The sequence below is a fragment of the Zonotrichia albicollis genome, chromosome 19, assembly GCF_047830755.1.
Source record: "Zonotrichia albicollis isolate bZonAlb1 chromosome 19, bZonAlb1.hap1, whole genome shotgun sequence".
Classification (NCBI taxonomy): Eukaryota; Metazoa; Chordata; class Aves; order Passeriformes; family Passerellidae; genus Zonotrichia; species Zonotrichia albicollis.
In genome coordinates, this window is record NC_133837.1 from 1,556,012 (window position 1) to 1,561,859 (window position 5,848).

The 5,848-nt window shown below is 52.2% G+C and overlaps 1 long non-coding RNA gene across 1 annotated transcript; it reads right to left on the minus strand.

Moving 5' to 3' along the window:
* Nucleotides 1–3,226: 3,226 nt before the first annotated feature.
* On the minus strand, nucleotides 3,227–4,150 carry LOC141731220 (uncharacterized). Its single transcript, XR_012583198.1, has 3 exons — nucleotides 4,112–4,150; nucleotides 3,852–3,953; nucleotides 3,227–3,356 (listed from the first exon to the last, which is right to left on the minus strand). It is a non-coding gene; the product is annotated as an uncharacterized LOC141731220 (long non-coding RNA).
* Nucleotides 4,151–5,848: the final 1,698 nt, after the last annotated feature.

The following is a 5,848-nucleotide window of genomic DNA, read 5'->3' on the forward strand; positions in this document are numbered from 1 at the left end:
ACAGCTTGGCAGGGCCCATCTGCAGGAGCCAGCGCCTCACGCAGCTCTGGGAGGAAGCGCCTGCAACCCTGCAGTTCTGCACTGAGCCAGAGCAAAGGTGTGAGATGCAGAGTGTTTGGCAGAAATATTCAGGCCCACCAGGCCAGCCTGCTTTGTGCTCTCTGGCGCACAGCAAGCGCTGTGCAATGCAGCTCTGAGCTGCTGGGAGAGAGGCAGTCAGGGATGTGCCTGAGGTGTGTCAAGGGGTTAGCTGAAAATGTAATGAGGATAATTGAAAAGTGCAGATGAGTCGAGGGGCCAGCTGGGAATAGAATTGGGATAGTAGAAGACTGCATATTTTAGTCAAGATTTTAAAATGAGGTAAGAAGCTAAGTTAGTAATACAGCTAGCAGAAATCACATACCTTAGGTAAAGAGTACCAAATATATTAGGAACATAAAGCCAGGAGTGACAGGGATAGAGGAAGCAATTGTGAAGAAGCAGAGACCATAGAAAGACCTTGCCTTAAGAATAATTGAACAGTTAGGAGAGGCTTGGACCATGAACAGGTCAAAAGGTCTTGCCAACTGGCCATGAGAGAAGAGTTCACCATGAGGAAGACAGCTTTCTTCCTCCCATACAACCACTCCCTCATTTCAAAATCCCACCAACCCAGTTAGGGGAATACAATTGTGCAGCTGTAATAGATATTCAGCTGATAAAAATGCAAAGCAGGCAGGTAATAATTATGCATTATGGGTCCTTAGAAACCTAATGTAAAACCTTTTCTGTAGAAATAGAGAGCAGGAGTCTGCAACTCCTTGCACGTGTCTTTGGAAACTAGTTCACATGTGCCCAGCGGTGCAATAAATACCCTTCTTTTCTACTATAATTAGTTGAAGAGTCATCTGTCCATGCTTCAAGGGTTATGCTGGAGTAGTGAACTGATTTGGAAGGGAGCAGAAGAGTTTCAGCAGGCAATTTTTGGAAGAGATGGAAGCCTCTTGTGACTGAAGGGAAAGCCATTTGGAATGGAGAAATGAGATCAAAGTCCATCCAATTGTATCTTTGTGTCTGAATTGAAATTTGAATGATTATAGATATCTTCATGCAATTTGTCTACAAATTTATCAAAGTCTTCATTCTTTCTTTGACAAATTTGTGTAAAAGACATAGTGTGTAACTTATCTGGAAGTGCAAGAAATGCATTATATGTTAGCTGTTGGCTCATCTGTAAAACCTGATCAATGCTCCTAGCCTGGGCAGTGGCAGTAGCCCAGGGCCCTTTGCCATGTAACTGTTGTGCCTTTGAACCATACAGAGGATCACCCTGCACTCTAGGTCTTGCTGCTTCTTGAGCACACTTTTCCTCCCAGCTTTTATGAAACATCACCTGCTGATAGGGTAGCATTCTAAGTCTTATTAGGGTATGCACATCAGCTGGAATTAATGTGTTAGATGGAAAAATATACTGCAGAAGTGACTGTGCAGGTTAGGATTTTCAACCAAATTGTGAAATTGCAGCTCTCAACTTTTCTAAAATCTTCCAATTGAAAGGTTTTCAAACTCTACTTGCAGCATTAGTTACTACAGGAAAAGCTTCTACATCATTGGAGAGAAAAGTCCCTTCTACAATAGCTTCTGGACTAACTTTTTTCTGCTTTAGTTGCTTAGCTGCTTCTATTTCAGGGTCACATTCCAACTCTAATTCCACATTCTTTACAGAGTGGGAGGATTTTGTTTAACCGGCTTGAATGCTGGCTCAGAGACAGAATGGAGGAGTTTTTGCAAGGGAGTGGCCATATTCAACCGATGCACAGTCCAGCCTGCTTGTAATAATGGACAATGAACACGTTCACAAAGAATGAATTATGGACATATTCAGAATTGGGCTCAGTATGTCCTCGAAAAAGACACAAGAAGAAGAGTCATCAGAACTCAGCAAGTTTGTCAGCAAGCTTGGGAAAGTGAGCCATGGGTAGGCCAGACAACCCCAGCAAGATGCGTAAAAAATTAGATGATCCAATCAGCATTCTATTTTAGATGCGTGAACAGCTAGGATTAACCAGTCATGTATTAGGTAGAGACGCGTGGACAGCAGATTTATTTTAAATATACTCTTTTAAAGGATAATAAATTTGGCTTCACTAAATCATATTGGTTATGGTGTGATGTCCCAGAACCTCTGCGCCCCGCAGCCTGTTCCTGCAGGAGGCTCTGGTCAGCCCCTTGCAGGACGCTCTGCCGTGCACACAGCCCTTCTCCTGCCCACCCAGAACGCTCCTGGGACAGCAGAGCACAAGCTGGCTGGCTCTGGGCTCAGCACACCCCAAACAGAGGGGCAGGAAGACGCAGCGGCTGTTTTGCAGCCCTGCCCAAGAGAGGTGGGAAGGGTCTCCTCCCTCTGGTCTCACTTGGTTGGGTTTCTGACTGAGCCTGAGGCAGGGGCTGCCATTCCTCATTGTGGGGAGACCAGAGTTGCCAGAACCACACCGAGCCTGCAGGCACTGACTGACAGCGCTGCAGCCACTGGGACGGTCGCGCCTCTGAGTCTCAGCCACTCCCTGCTGCTGCTGCTGGTGCATTTGCTTTTAGGCACACCCAGAGCTCACTGCTAGGCCACGGTGGTCTCTGCTTCTGCCCTCTTCCTGTCCCTGTGTAGGGATGGAGCAGTGCTGTTCTTTCAGGAAGCTCTTTGTGAAACCTTCTGGCATTGCAAGCTCCTTTGCCCTCAGTGGATGCTTGCCATGGAATCCCACACAGCTGGGTTCACAGCATACTTGAGCTGGCTCTTCTAAAACCCAGGGTCCTTGCTCCCTTCAGTGTGCTCAGCATGACCTTTAACTCCACAGTGCTGTGCAGCTGGAGCAGCAGGACAGGCACCTTTGCAACCTAAGCTGCCCTTGTTCCTCTCTGTCCATGCACAGAACACAGCTGGGAGGAGAATGGCAGCAGGGCCCTGAGCGTCCCCGGGCTCAGGTTTTGCACCGCTTCAGCTCCACGGAGACGTGGGTAAAGTGAAAAACCCAAACAGTTTATTAAGGGAAAATGAAGCAAAGGGGTGAGCTGGGAGGCAGAAAAGGGGATGGGCAGGGCCTGAGGGCTGCAGGGAGGGAGCTGTGAACAGGGAGAGAGATGGCAGGAGCTCCTGGAGCTTCACACAGGCTGAGCTGTGAGCAGCCAGAGCTGTGCCTGGAGCTCCAGCTGGTCCATCCTGCTCTGCAGGCAGTCCCATCTTCAATGGGCACTGGAAATCGCTTATGGATGCTGGTATATCTGATCCATCAGACAAAGTCCTGAAGATCTTCTTTCAAAGGTCATCTGAAGCAGTTTGCTCATGCACGATGGAGTCTCCTCTTCTTTCAGGGCTTGAAGAGCTGGAAGAGAGAGGAACAGAGCCAAGGTCAGAGGCCAGATTGAGGGAATCACAGGAAAGCCTCCTGCCAGTGCCCTCCCAGCCGGCTGCAGCGGCCCGGGCGCAGCTCTCACTGTAGCTGGCGCAGCAGCCGGGCTGGGGGCAGGGAGGGACGTCGGGTTGCTGGCTCACCCATGAACCTGACGGCCGCCTCTCGCAGGGGCCTCTGTGGGCTCTGCAGGTGCGGCAGGGCCCAGCGCAGGTGCTCGGCCACTCGGCTCTCGTCCTGCAGCAGCTGCGGGGAGTACCGACACAGAAGGATAGGCGCGGGCTCTGCCCCTCGGCCGGGCGCTCCCTGCGCCCAGCACCGGCAGAGCTGGCCTGCACGGCCCAGGGCAGGGAGCAGCGTGTGAGGTGCAGGCTGGCGGGCCCAGCTGCGGCGCTGGGCAAGGCCACAGCTGCCAGGCCCCTGCACGGAGCACTGGGGGCAGGGCTCGGGCTCCCAGGCTGTCCTTACCAGGCTCTCAGTGAACTTAATCCGCCGAGCCTTCGTCAGCAGCTCCTCAAAGTCCCTCCTCCTCAGGAAGCGTGCCGCACCAAGCAGGACTTGGGAAGAGGCCTGGAGAGCGGCAGAGAGCTGCAGGTGGTACCAGAGGCCAGGGCACAGGACCTGTGTCCCTGTGCCACGGCCAGGGGAGGCTGGAGTCCGGCATGTGCCAGGGCAGGAGGCGACCGAGCCCCCTGCCAGGGATGCGGCAGCATCGCACAAAACCTCACCTTGGCCACATGCAGGTTCTCATCGTGCCAGTGCAAGAATAGAGGGAGCAGGCTCTGGTTCATGATTGTGAGAAGCTCTTCCCCCTCTTCCACTACCAGCTCCATCACCTTGCAGAAGAGCTGAATGGAGAGCAGCTGCACATGGCTCTTGTCCTGGAAGGAAAGGAAAAGTCCTAAGCACCAACTACTCTGGGCCCATTGGGACAAAGGCTCAGAACTGCACAGAGCACAAAGTTTCCAGGCAATGTCCAGTGCCCTTGGCTGGGGGCACAGAGCCTTACGTTCTCAAAGTGTGGCAGGAGGGGCTCAGCCAGCTTCAGGGCAGTGACGCTGAGTAGCAGGAGGTCTTTGTCCTGGAGCATATGTGTGAGCACACAGAGGCTCATCCGGAGCACCTCTGCATCTGGATCAGCCAGCTGCTGCACCAGGTGTTGATACAGGCCGCGTATTCCTCCTCGCTGTGTGTAAGACCAGGCTGTGCTGTGAAGCTGTGAACAGCCGCAGCACCAACAGCTGCTTGGGGCACTGGGGCAGCTGAAGCAGGAGCAGCTGGGAGCAGCTGCCTCTGCTGCCAAAGGCCAGCCAAGCCCAGAGGTCTGCGTTGCCCAGCCCCACACTGCCAGTGTGGCTTCAGCCACTGCCCCATTCTCACCAGCGAGGGCTCCTTGCTGAGCACCACAAGGTCTCTCAGTGACAGAAATCTGCCGGATTTGGGCTCTGCTGGCACCAGGAAATTTCCAAATCTGGGCACTGCCGTAGCAAACACAAGATGTGGGCAGTGCCAGAGCCAGTAGCAGAAAGTTGCCAGGTTTTGGATTTCTGTGCCAGGAAATTGCTGCACTTGGGCTGTGCCAGAACAGGGACATTTCCAGATCTGGGCACTGGTGGTGCCAACAAACACCAGTGAAACCTTCTGGTCCTCGTCCGCACCGTTGACCAGTGGTTTCCCTGAGAACCAGCTCTGGCCACTTTACAGACAGAGACTGCTTTCATCTGGTGCTCTGTAAACAGAACTTTAATGAAGGCAAAAGCAACAAACAGGACGGTGTGCAGGGTACGGAGAGTGAAGCAAAAAAAAGCATGGGTCCAGGGTCTAGCAGAGATATTTATACATTTATATATGTGGAGGGGTGTGGAAATCCATCCGAAAATCCTTCATTTTTGCCTCACAATTGTCATGAGAAAGAGACCACCGAAAGGTTAAAAAACTGTTGAGCCAGTTGGGAAAGAAAGTCTCATGCTTATTCAGTGTGTTCACAGGTGGTGTTTGCAGAACATGCCATGCTGAACTCAAAAGGGGCATGCTGCCCTTTTCTGAATAATGGTTCTCTACCTCCTGACTTGGCTGGACTGAACTGTGGGGTGGCTCCCCCTCCAAGAGAAGACCCCTCTTGTCTGCCTTCAACCACCGTGACAGACAAACAGAGATGCGAATCCCCTCATCAAGGAACCAAGACAAGACAAGGAACCCCCCTGGCACCCTATTGGCACCCCCATGGTACCCCCTTGGCACCCCCATGGCAACCGCCTTCCAGAGACTGGGACTGTACCCCTTCCCAACTTGGGGAGGGGGGAAAACCTGCCCAGAGTAAACGTACCTGCGAGCATTCAGCTGTGAAAACAATGGAATAACCTCTCCCCCTCCTCCTGTTCCTATTCTTTTCCCCTCCATTGAAACCTAATTTCGGCCATCCTTCCCCCAACCAAGAACAGTATATTTGGGGTTCGGTTCGACTG